Source organism: Lynx rufus, unplaced genomic scaffold (assembly GCF_022079265.1).
Source record: "Lynx rufus isolate CCGP_SWC_20201006 ecotype Redwood Valley unplaced genomic scaffold, mLynRuf1.p SCAF_7, whole genome shotgun sequence".
In the NCBI taxonomy this organism is placed as follows: Eukaryota; Metazoa; Chordata; class Mammalia; order Carnivora; family Felidae; genus Lynx; species Lynx rufus.
The window spans coordinates 83,762,152-83,775,580 of NW_025814889.1; the positions used below are offsets into that span (position 1 = coordinate 83,762,152).

At 41.2% G+C, this 13,429-nt stretch overlaps 1 protein-coding gene across 3 annotated transcripts in view; it reads right to left on the bottom strand.

Moving 5' to 3' along the window:
- Window positions 1-12,142, bottom strand: part of R3HDM2 (R3H domain containing 2) — a 161,448-nt gene extending 149,306 nt beyond the window's left edge. The window contains exon 1 of one of the 3 annotated variants that reach the window (XM_047065832.1): window positions 12,065-12,142. The gene's annotated coding sequence lies outside the window, so the exon portion shown is untranslated. The remainder of the gene's footprint in view (window positions 1-12,064) is intronic. The other 2 variants (XM_047065835.1, XM_047065837.1) reach the window with 2 other exon arrangements.
- Between the last annotated feature and the right edge of the window lie 1,287 nt (window positions 12,143-13,429).

Below are 13,429 nucleotides of genomic sequence, written 5' to 3' on the forward strand. Positions count from 1 at the left end.
AATGTAAACTTTTTGGCTTATTGAAGGCCTTCAAGATCAGGCCCCTACCTACCTCACTAGCCTCTTCTCTGACTAATCCCCACAAGCATCCCATATGTAGGCACATCCTGCTCCTTGCAGTGTGTCAAATGCATCATGCTGCTTTGCTTTATTTTTTTTTTAATTTTTTTTTCAACGTTTATTTATTTTTGCGACAGAGAGAGACAGAGCATGAACGGGGGAGGGGCAGAGAGAGAGGGAGACACAGAATCGGAAACAGGCTCCAGGCTCTGAGCCATCAGCCCAGAGCCCGACGCGGGGCTCGAACTCACGGACCGCGAGATCGTGACCTGGCTGAAGTCGGACGCTTAACCGACTGCGCCACCCAGGCGCCCCTACGCTGCTTTGCTTTATACCTCCACTCTTTATACACACAGTTCCTCCCCAAAACTCTCTTCCCTATACTTTTCCACCAAACTTTTACCAGTCCTTCAAGATTCAGCTGGAACATTACCTTCTGACAGGAAGTCTTTCCAGATCTCCATTGTGCTTCCAAAGCACCTTGTACATTCCTTTAAGCTCAGCGTTCTATCAGGCTGCGTTATCACTGATGGGCCTGTCTAAGCTCTTTGTTCTTTTATACTCTTAGAACCTAATATTGTAGCTATCCGTATGCTGGTTAAATGAAAGAATCCATTGAGACTCCATTCAAATTTTACCTTCTCTAAAAAGTTGAATCTGATCCTGTCACTTAGAGTTAACCATCCCTCCTCCTTCCTTTCCTATTACATTTTATCACCATCTTGTAACACTTGTAACTTTACAGCTTATGTACAGTTGACCCTTGAACAACACGGGTTTGAACTACACTGGTCCACTTATATGTGAATATTTTCAATAAACATGGTGCAGTACCATAAATGTATTTTCTCTTCCTTATGATTTTACTAATAACATTTTCTTTTCTCTAATTTGCTTCATCGTAAGAATACAGTATATAATACATATAACATGCAAAATATGTGTTAATCGACTATGTTATTTGTAAGGTTTCAAGTAAACAGCGAGCTATTAGTAGTTAAGTTTTGGGGAGTTGAAAGTTATAGATGGATTTTTGACCATGCGTGGGGCTGGGTGCCCTATGTTGTTCGAGGGTTAACTGTATTTTTTTGGAATCTATAATAAAACATGAGATCCGGGGCACATGGATGGCTAAGTCAGTTAAGTGGTTGACTCTTGATTTTGGATCAGGTCATGATCTCACAGTTTCATGAGATCGAGCCCTGCGTCAGGCTCCACGCTGATGGTGCAGAGCCTGCTTGGGATTCTCCCTTCCTCTTTCTCCGCCCTTCCCCTGCTCGTTCACTCTCTCTCTCTCTCAAAACGAATCAACAAACATTAAAAAAAATTTTTTTTTTAATTTGGGGAGCCAGGGTGGCTCAGTCGGTTAAGAGTCCAACTCTTGATTTTGGTTCCAGTCATGGTCTTGCAGTTCATGGGTTTGAGCCCCATGTCAGGCTCCACACTGACAGTGCAGAGCCTGCTTGGGATTTTCTCTTTCCCCCTCCAGTGTGAGTGCTCTCTCTCTCTCTCTCACAAATTAAATAAACTTAAAAATTTTTTTCTAATTAAAAAAAATAAATAAAAATTTTTTTCAATTAAAAAAAATAAATAAAAATTTTTTTTCAATTAAAAAAAATTGAGGCACCTGGAGGCTCAACTGGTTAAGTACCCAACTCTTGATTTTGGCTTAGGTCATGATCTCATGGTTCGTGAGTCTGAGCTCCGCATTGGGCTTGTGCTGGCAGTGCAGAGCCTGCTTGGGATCTTTTGTCTCCCTCTCTCTCTACCCTTCCTCTGCTCACTCACACTCTCTCAAAATAAAATAAGTAAACTTTCAAAAAAAAAAAATAAAACATGAGCTTCTTGAGGATAGGGGCAGTGTCACTTTTTTTTTTTTTTTGGTATCTTTGGCATATAACACAGTATCTAACAAACAGGCACTTAATAAACATCTGAGTGAATGAATGAGTTGGTCTCTTCATAAATTTTCTTGATGTTAGGTATTACTTTGGAAGCAGTTCTATAAACCTCACTTGAAGATCCCTCCTTCTATTATAAAAATACAGAAGGATCAGAAGCTAAGGGAAGATGTTCTAACAGAGAACTATTCTAGGAAGAAAAACATAGGCACCACTTATTTTAAACACAAACTAATAATAAAAGGACAGTTTCTCTGATTTCTAAGCTAATGCTATATGATAGGCTTGTAGTACACCTAAGCAGTTAGATAACAAGACTGTATCTGTGTTAAGTGAAAAAAACTGGGTTGGTAAAATGAAACAGTAGCAAGTGAGTTCCTGTCATTCTTCATTGAAAATCTATCAGCTTTTCAGGGGTCCTCATGTGGCAGAATGCCCTTACTGTGGGCACTGAGCAAAACACAAGTCAACAATAAAGGACAAGATGAAACAGAGAAAACAGAACCTCATGGCCTAGAACACATTATGGATTTGAGTAGATCCTACGCCTGGATCCAGCCAGTCCACTAAACTGAAAAGACAACTGCCATTTCCCAACCTATAAGAAACCAAGAGGAAAAGCAATTATGAAAACAATGTTAATTCCAAAGAGAAAAAAGGAAGAAAATGGAAGAAAACAGAGCACACAGAAATAAAGCACCATTTTCTCTTGGCCAATATTAACTTCAATACTGTTGTGTTATTTAACAGCGTTGGAGAACAGTATTTAGAGACTAGTAATTTGATCGTGTTTAATACAGACTGTCCTTCTGTGAGGTAGGCTATCCTTGCTTACTATGGCCACTGGGTGTAAATACAACCAGCTACATGGAAAATGTGCTCGTTAATATCTGCAGACACTTCTTTGTCCCTCTTCCATATTACTAGCTAACTGTAGGTGAGTAAAATATTGAAGCTAGCTTAAGAATCCATTAAATGCAGCGTCAGTCTCAAGCATTTACATTTTAAATCAATAGATACATCAAAAAAGCATTACTTACTTAACCTTAAGAGACACCACCAAAAGTTTTCCTCTACCCTAAAGGATACAGACCATCAACTCCATTCTACATATAAAGACACTGATTCAGTGGAATCAATGACATTAAACTCAGAAAAGCATCAGAGAACTTCAAACAGGGTTAAAAATTCATTTAAGCAGTGGCTCTGATTTTATTTCTCATAAAGCCTACACAGAAACCAAACAAGTCTGTATTCTTTCAATAGTACTATCTCACTGGTCAAATACATGTAATTTTTCAGCCATCGCATTCATTCAAAAAGATCTGCACTACCATTTAAGGAAAATACTACAAGTAAAAATCCCTATTTTGACTTCATAACCAAAAACACTGATAGGATGGAGATAAAACACAAAGAATAAATTTTAAACCAAATAACTATGAAGGGAAAATAAGAAGATTGGAAAGGGGTATGCATAATGTAAGTCTGAAGATACTATGATAATAGGAAAGGTAAATCTTTGATGGTACAAGCAATGAGAGCAAAACTTTGGTTCAGGATTTCAGTTATTGGGCTTAGTATAGCTCTGGTCCAAATCAAGACTCAAACAATGATTTCTCTTGGTTACGATATTAGCTAGGAGAGGCAAAACAACTGGCAAAATCACAACCTAGAACACACACCTCTAGAACATATGCTTCAAATCTTCTAGTTTCTTTCTTTGCTTCTCTTCCTTATAGTCAGTAGAGGAATAAGACAAAAATCACATGTTCTAGAGAGCTCTGTTGGCACAGTAGAGATCACGATCCTAGCAAATTTAATTTCAGTGTGAGCAGAAACTCAGAATGAGATATATAGAGAGAAATATGGTTAAGGTAAAGACAAAGGGGAACCCAGCTCTGTAGAAACTGGTTCAAAAGAGGCAGACAAAATGAGAGGTTTAGGATGCCCTGAAAGGGTTCCAGAACATGATACCTAAATCAGTGATGGTTTCTGTTTTTGTTGTTTTGGGGGATGAGAGGCATTCAGGGGAGTATATCCAAGGCAGCAAGGTGAGAGAACGAGGAGGGTTAAAGAACAAGTAATTCATCTGTAACTGATGCCTAACCCTGAAAGCAAAGAACTACAGCAAAATATACAGCAGATGAGGTTAAAACACCCAGGTTTTAAAAAAAAGCCTAGCCTTTGTACTGGGAGCAAAAAGAAGATACTAAAAGGTTGTAAGCAATAGAAAACAAATTTTAGTTTTCTTTGGCTGAAGGGTACAGAACTAAATGAAAGATCAGAAGGAGCAAGGGAGCAACGCTAGGACAGGAAGGCCAGTTAAAGCCCATCACAGTTATCCAGATGAGAGATGATGGTCCCCTGAATTAATAAAGTGGCAATGTTGATGAAGAGAAACGGAAGGATTCAAGACAGACTGAGGAGAAAAGTCTACATAACTTTATCATGACTGAGTGTTAGAGTAAGGACTGGAGTGTAACATCAAGGTTTCTGGCTTATGCACCTAGGTGATATCATTAACAGAAAAAAAAGAACTCTGAAGAAAAAGTTTCCATGGTAAAATTATTTTTGTTTTAGTCATGTTGAATCTGAGATGCTAGGTGACAATCAAGTGGAGATGTTCAAGAGAACACTGAAGAAATGAGCCCAGAGCTCAGGCGAGGGATCAGAACTGGAGATAGACTGGTAAGTTGCAGCTTATAGTAACAGACACAAGTGAAGCCATCAGGGTGGATTAAACTGACTGTGTACAGCAAGGTTTTTCTAAATGTCATCCAAGACAACTGACCAGAGACATCAGAAACACTTGGAATTTCTGTTCAAGTATAAATTCCTTAGGGGTGCCTGGGTGGTTCAGTCGGTTAAGTGTCCCCCTTCAGCTCAGGTCATGACCTTGTGGTTCATGAGTCCGAGCCTCGCTTCAGGCTCTGTGCTGACAGCACAGAGCCCAGAGCCTGCTTGGAGTTGTGTCTCCCTCTCTCTCTGCCCCTCCCCCGCTCACACTCTCTCTCTCTCTCTCTCTCTCTCTCAAAAATAAATAAACATTAAAAAATATTTTTTTAAACAAACAAAAATAATAAATTCCTTGGCTCCATCCCAAGCCCACTAAATCAAAATCTCTGGAGATAAGACACAAGAATCTACATTTCATTCATTCATTCATTCATTCACTCAATCAATAAATGTGTACTGAGTGACTACTCCAGGCACTAGGAATATAGCAGTTAGAATATAAATAAGATCCCTGTTTTCATAGGGTTTAAGTTCTAGGTGTGAACCAGACTACAGACAAGAAAACAAACAAGATAATTTAAAATAGTGGTAAGTGCTACGGAGATAATGAAAGAAAGGAATGTGCTAAAGCACAAAAGGGGAGATTAATTATTCTGGATAAGGTGGTCTGGGAAAGTCTATGGAGGAAGGAGCATTTGAGCTGAGACCTGAATAATGAGAAGAGAAGTAAGGCAGGTGAAGATCTGGGCGAACAGCAGTTCAGGCAAAAAGAATTACAAGTACAAAGGCCCTGGGGCAGAAAAAAAGCCACTATGGCTGGAGCATAGGAAGAACAGGAAAGTGTGGTACAAGGTAGGTCAGAGAAGCTAGCAGGGGCCAGATCATGAAGGCTTTTGTAAGCCACATTCTTTTTTTTTTTTTTTAAGACATTTTCTTTTTTCTTTTTTAAATTTTTTGGTAATGATTATTTATTTTTGAGAGAGAGAGACAGAGCTGAAGCATGGGAGGGGCAGAGAGAGAGAGAGGAAGACACAGAATCGTAAGCAGGCTCCGGGCTCTGTGCTATCAGCACAGAGCCTGATGCAGGGCTTGAACTCACGAATTGCGAGATCATGACCGGAGCCGAAGTTGGACACCTAACCAACTGAGCCACCCAGCGCAGTGGCCCCTGTAAGCCACATTCTTAACAAATTCTCCAAGAGATATTTATGCCATTAAGGTTTAAGAACCAGAGGAAGAGAGGCAGAATACAACAGAAATCTTAAGGAAAACACACACTAAGGGATGGGCAGGAGAAAAAGACCCAGGAATGCAACTGGAAAAGAAATTAGTGTCACTGAAACATTTCAAGAGAGGAGTCAACAGTGACAAATGCTGCAGAACAGTGGAATAAAATAAGGATGAAAAGGGGTCCATCACACTTAACAAGGTCTACCATGTTCTTCCCACAAATCGTTGATGGCTGCTGGGAACTGCCTCCACCAAGAGCATTAGAAACACTAAGTGAGCACTTGGGCAGACATTCACCTGCTACCTATCCATACTGCACTGTTTCCTGGATGTTATCAGCTGGTTACTGTCCTACAATTTCTTCCTCCCTTTTCACACAGAATCACAAAGGAAGAGTAAGGAAAAGGAACAATTTGTGAGCATGGGGAGAAAATGTATTTCAAATGCATTCATTATTAAGTTTGGATTGTCACTGCCTTGATTACTTTCCTCTTAATTCTCTGTTAGGAAGCTTATAGAAGCTTTAACAAATCTTTTTTTTTTTAATGCTTATTTATTTTGAGAGCAAAGAGAGCAAGTATGAGTGGGGAAGAGGGAGAGAGAGAGGGAGAGAATCCCAAGCAGGCTCCGCCCTGGCACAGAGCTTGATGTGGGGCTTGATATCACAAACTGTGAGACCATGATCTGAGCCGAAATCAAGAGTCAGACACTTAACAGACTGAGCCACTCAGGCGCCCCAGAAGCTTTTACAACTCTAATCCACCCAGTTCTCCAAGGGACAAAGAATTACCTAATGCCCACAATGCTGCTCACATACCAAAATCATACATAAATTCTTATAACAGACATATGCAACAAAAACTCTGCCTCCACAAAAAATATGAACTACATTACTTGGAAAATTTAGTCTTTTAATATAAATGTTGCCACCACTTTAAGGTCCAATGAGCTTTTAGGAAAGACAAAAGTGCTTTGCAGATATGGTTTTGATCAGTATTAATAATAAACACTGTAACACAAATGTTATCAACATGAAATATATCAAAAGCATCCACACAAAGAAGGTAACAGACCAAGCGGCAAAGGAAACTAGTTAATGAAGTTAAAACCGTCTATCTCTATACTGTACATTAGACAAGCATATATAAAATAATGGGAGCAAAATTACCTCCAAAAGGTCTAGATAGAATTGACTAAAATTTGACCAGCTTTTTATCTCTCCACTACAGACTCACAATCAACAAATACCTACGAGAAATAAGTGAGTTCTTTTAAACCCTGTTAATACTTCATTTATTCTTACATTTCTAGCTCTATAGGATAAGGACTTAAGCTGAAATCTTTCAGGACCTCTGAGTAACTGTATGAGTACCAAACTATAGTTTTTACTTGCTTGCAAAAGATCTTCAATGAGGGAAAAAAAAAAGAGGCAGTAAAATATACTATTAACATCTTGGAAAAATAGAAGAATCAGAACACTGGTCTCAGAGAAGAGACCTTACAGGAACATTTAACAATTTAGCTTCATTTTTTTTCCCCTAAGAAAATACCCAAAAACACCTGCAAATTATTTCCCAGGAAAAATCGAAGTCTTTGACAATTTAGAAAAGTCAGAGTGTGACAAATAAGGCAAGTAATTAAAGGGAATGAAAGATTTTTGATGCTTCTGTGGTTAACAAACAGGAACAGAATGAGTCCTTTAAAGATACCAAAAGTGTTTTGACTATGGGGAGACATAACCACCTGAGGCTTTTACACCTTTTCTCTCATCTCTAGCTGGGGTGCCCAATTTGGTAAGTTCTTTTTTTTTTTTTTTTTTTTTTTTTTTTTTAAGCACAGGAAAGCACTCTGGGAAACTTACTGTCAAAACTAGAAAGCTGAAATCGCTTTCCCAGTATAGGCTCAAACCAATGACCAACTCATAAGAGACCCTGCCTGCTGAAAAGTAGCAAGGACACCTGCAATTAAGAAGCATACCAGAATCTAGCCTTTCATACCTCCCAAGTGAAAAATGATGAAATCACCACAGACTACTGTAGTTAAGAGAGATTTCAATATCAATTTTAAGTATTGGAGAAAGCAGATATATGCTAAGGAAATCTAAAGGAACTCAAAAAGGAGTTAAAACTGATCAAGGTTAAGATATCTTTTCCATCTGTTTTCAGAAATAAACTCAAAGTTAGGAAGGAATGGACAGAGTAACTTCATTGGAAAGATGGAACACCTGCTACACTGCCAAACCAGCAATCATGGTAAGAACAAAAGTTAACCAACCACTAAAAGACTAGTAAGAGAAATGTTTTCTACACAGAGAGTAAGAAGGATACAGCTGGAGGAAAATACTGAAGCCACTGTGTATGAAGAAGGTCTCTAAAATTAGACCTACCAACTGTATTCATGCACACACATTCAAGCCATGAGTCCAGTTATTTTTCCTACTTGTAAGTTGGCAGCACAATCCACACAGGGACACTCAGAGTCCCTTATCCAGTCTTACAAGGAGGCAAAGAAAAACCTTTAAAAAAAAAAACAACACACACACACACACACACACACACACAGTTTCACAAAATTCCTCTGCACTTCCTGAGATCATGCAACCAAAATGCAACACTTATTATCCCTTCCTCAAAATGTGCTTTTCCTTAAAAGCTTTCCTTGGGTTATGAAGAGATGTGGCACAGGAATAAGCACCGCGTCATTCAGAAACCATTACCAAACCATTATCGACACTGAAACATTGTCAGTACTCAGTATTATCTGCAAGAGGTGACAACATGGCACAGAGATGTTTAAGTTGTCTCTGGAGTATCACAAAGACTTCTTAGAAACTTTGTGAAAAGGATTTAAAAGGGGGCAACAGAAGTTTGGTGGAAGTGCTTCTCAATCTGCCTAGGTTACGTCAGAAATCATTCACAAAATAAGAACTACTATTATACTTCTGATGTTGTTAATTCTTTACATTCATATCAGAACTTCATCCAGTCCAATAGATAAAGATCCCCAGTTCTTCCACCCTACCACAAACTGTTCTCTCATAGGCCTGGCAGCTTTCAATGTCCTGGCAAAGGTGTAAGCAAAAACTTTAGGCTTTGCCACCAGCTTTCCCACAAAGTGTTAAAAGCACTATCTCAACCCCTTTGCCTTCCTAAGCCGGAGAAAAGTGGTCAGCACTGCCCCAAAGAGAAACCTCATCTAGGCCACTCTAGCCAGAGAAGGTAACAAATGCACCAATCAAGAAATGAGAAAGGAAAAAATAATGAGGGATAATCCACAGAATTCAGGAGGCCTGCTCCGTTTATCTTCAGACTTAATACAGAATTTAGTTGCTAAAAATGCCCCCAAAAAAGGATTTGTGGGAAAAAAGGATACGATGTTCCCCGGAAACCGACCACTCCATCATTGTTAGAGAAAGGTATCTTAGTTTTTGAGCTCAACTGGCTCCACATGAATGGGGGAAAAATATTACCCATACAACCCATGCTATAAATATTAATATCTTCAGTCTACTGAAAAATTCAAAGGGGAACCAGCCTGTTCAGCACCCTGAGGCCAAAGAGGTAAGGACAGTGATAGTTGTCTGATCAGGAAAGTGAACAAACATCAAGGGAAGAGCCTGAAACAGCAGGTAAAAATTCTAGTCACATGAGATCTGAGACAATCTTCCTCTAGGACCAATACAAAAATCCCCCATGCTCCATCCTCTCTGCCTTCGAAGTGCTTTCATTCAATGACCTGAAAGCACAAGACTTGAGAAATGTGGCAAGAAATGACAGAAAAAGGATCTCAAATTCTTCCAAGGAGTACCTCACAAAATCCTAGTGAAAATGAATTCCACACCTCCAAGGACAACCAATCATGACCAGAAATTCAGGACTAGGAGAGACTTGTTGAGCACCCAATGCATGTCAAGTGCTATGCTAAGTGCTGAGGACACAGCAATTAACAAGATGATCTACCCTTATTAAGTTTACTTTCTAGCAGGGGAGACCAAACATAAAGTATGTTATAGGTTGCTAAGTGGTAAGGAGGAAAATAAAGCAGAGAAGTGGGATAGGAGTTATGTAAATAGCGGGGGGGGGGGGGGGGTTGCTTTGCAATTTATCAAGCCAAGGAAATGTCACTGTTTGAGTAACAGCTGAATAAAGACCTGAAGGAGGTGAGGGGACAAAGCAATGCAGTTGTAAAAAGAAACAGTAATCCAGGAAGGTCTGGGGAGTAAGTGCATAGCCCCTGAGGCAGAAGTGAGCCTGGTGTGCTCAAGAACAGCCAGGAGAGCACAGGAGGGGGGCGGGGGGGGGGGGGGGGGGGAGAGGGTTACAGATCCAGGGCTTTAAAGACATTTGTAAAGTCTTTGGTTTTTATTCTGAAAAGCAAGGAAGCTATTTCCTCTTTGGACTCTTTTCCATTAAAAAACATCAGACACCCTATTTTTACATATGTAAATTTTTAAAATTTTGTTTTAAATTGCGGAGATCTACAATATAGATCTTACAGTGGACACAAAGACAGCTGGAACTGCAACTCTGAAATTTAACTTCTGCTAACAGTTCATCAGGCATCACAGATTCTCTGTCCTCTCAACCTCTGGGATCAGCAATGAGAGAAGAAAAACACAACTAAAAAGTGAACTGAATTAACTAACCTACTACTTTGCACCCCAATTTAAATAATTTTTGTCTTGATAGAAAAAAGGAAATATTGGAAGAGGGAAATGGAAAAAATACATGAGAAAGAAAGAGGATCCACTAACAATTAATTTGCCAATTTGACTATCCAAAAATACAATAAAATGTTAGGAATGTGTGACACTCCTTAAGTGGAACATGTCACCTCCTTCTTCAGTCTCCATGTTGCCTACCACCATCAGACAGGATTCAGGCTTCTCAATTTCAGTTAAGTCTATTTGAAAAAAATGTATACAAGAACATCCATCCAACTGGGATCTGAATTTAAATTTTCCCACACCAACAACTTAAGTGTCCACAGATGGATGAATAAAGTTGGGTGATACATACATATATATATAATGGAAATATTAGTCGGCCATAAAAAATAAGTGACAACATGGGTAGACCTGGAAGGCACTTAAAATCAAAGACAAATACTGTATGATATCACTTATATGTAGAATTAAACACACACACACCAAAGTCATCGAAAAAGAGATCAGATTTGTGGGTTACCAGAAGCAGAGAGTACAATGAGGAGGAATTCTAGGAAGGTGATCAAAAGGCACAAATTTTCAGTTATAAGATACTCAAGTACTAGGGATGTAATGTACCTGAAGACTATGGTTGCCACTTCTATGAGATATACAGGAAAGTTGTTAATAGAGTAAATCCTGAGTTCTCATCACAAGGAGAAAAAAACACTTTTTATCTTTTCTTTTTCTTTTTATCGTATCTATACGAGATGATGGATGTTAGCTGAACCTATTTCGATAGTCATTTCACAATACACGTAAATCAAACCATAATGTTGTGTGTCTTAAACATACACAATAATGTATGTCAATTATTTCTCGATAAACCTGGAAAACATGTCTCATCCTCATCCAAGAACGATTCATTGAATGAATACTCTGTGGAGTTACCAAAATCAGGAAGAGTTTTAAAAAGCTCAAGGGTGAGTTATGAGCCTAATGTAGGCCCAACTTTTAAGCTCCAGAAACATCTCCCTGTATGTTCCTAGTCGGAGCCCAGTCCTCCAACAACTCGGACACCAGCATGATTCGAAACGCTCCAACACCTTTCCCTCCCATTTTTCCAACGCTCGAAGGAAAACGGAGACCCAAGAAACACATGGAGCTAGTCACCCCAAGGCACTACAAGGGCGCAACAGTTTTTAGCTCCCACCGCACAGGCCACAGGTGGCGCCAGCCCCCCGCCCTCCCCGCGCCCCCCACTCCTCCGCTTCTCGCCTGGGCTCCCCGCGCACACTCGGGGCGTCTCGGGCCTCAGGGCCGTCCTTCACGGTGGGTTCCGGCCTTGACCCACCGCCCCCAGGCCCGGATAGCTCCAGCGCGGGGAACCCAGGCCAGGGGCCTCCGCCCGCCAGCCCGCGCGGCCGCCACGCCCCCTCCCCACGGGCAGCCCGCGCCGCCCGCCCCCTCGGCCGGGAGGTGGCCTCACCTCACGCGGGCCGTAGCAGGGAGGGCGCCCGCGTCTCCGCCCGCCGCCCGGGCCCACGGCCGCTCGGCTGCGGCTCGGCCCCGACGGCCGGCGGCGGCGCGCTTCTGGGGGCGGGCTCTTCTCGGCGGGGGTTTCCCCGGGGCGGGGGAGCAGGGGGGACTGGGGCGGGGGAGGGGAAAGGGGCTTGGGAAGGAAGGGGGAGAGGGGGAGAAAAGGGGGGAACCAAACCCGGAAAGGGAGAAAAGGGGGGAGGGGGAAAATCAGAAGGGGAAGAAAGGCCCAGAGTCCGCCCCCCGCTGCGGCCTGCGCGCTACGTCACCACGTCTAGCGTAATCGTCAGCGCGTCCTGCGCCCCGCGCGTCCCCGCTTCTCTGTGCCCCTTTCCACCGCTGCAGACGCCCCCTACCTGGTCACCCACCCAGCCTGCCCTCGCGTTCTCCTCCCCGGCACACATGTCTGCTCGCTCGCTCGCTCTCTCTGTCGCTCTCTCCGCGTTACCTGTGTCTCAAGCCGGCAATCCAGATCCACTGCGATCCTCAGTCCACCTTAAATCCATCAAGCCTGTCAGATTCACCCAAGATTAAAACATAATACTAATTACTGTAAAGTAAGTTAAGTGTACAGAGCACTGTCAAAATAGCCTTTCACTTAGGACAGTAAATCTTGCACCCAATATGTGCAATAAATGTTTATGGTATAAATGGACAAAGATGTAGTAGGTGAATGTCCATTTTTTCCAGATGTGAAAACGTAACTCTACGTAAAAGCAGTTTTAAGTCCGTCCTATTAAAATCACTTACCACCTCCTTTCAAGATAGAGTTCTTTTCCTTAAGAGTCATTTGAAGTTGCAACCTCCCCCATTCTGTTCTAGGCAAATCAATTTAGTTATTGATTAGATGTATTTGGATCATTTACTGACCAATTCCCTCCGAGAAGCATTGTAGTCTTATGGTGATAGAATTCGACCATTAAATATTTACTATGTCACAAGAACTGCAGTAGGCAAAAAGAATAATAATCAAATAATTATAGTACCATGTGTGTGCTATAGAGATAGGTTCAATGTGCTATGGAGGCGCCAGAAGGAGCAATTAGCTCTTAGAGGTGAGGGAGATTGAGTAAACTACAGAGAAGTTATATGCTGTGTGCCTTAAACATATACAGTGATGCGTAGCAATTATCTCTCAATAAAACTTGGGGGGAGGGAATTTCCACACCTTTAAACACCTATATTATAGATCAGGCACTATGTGCAATGCTAGTAATATAATGGTAAGCAACAGATATGACTTGAAAAGTTACTGCACTGCAGATGGTGATTGGGGGCATGGCTTCTAGGAAAGAAGAGTCCAGAAGGGCTAATA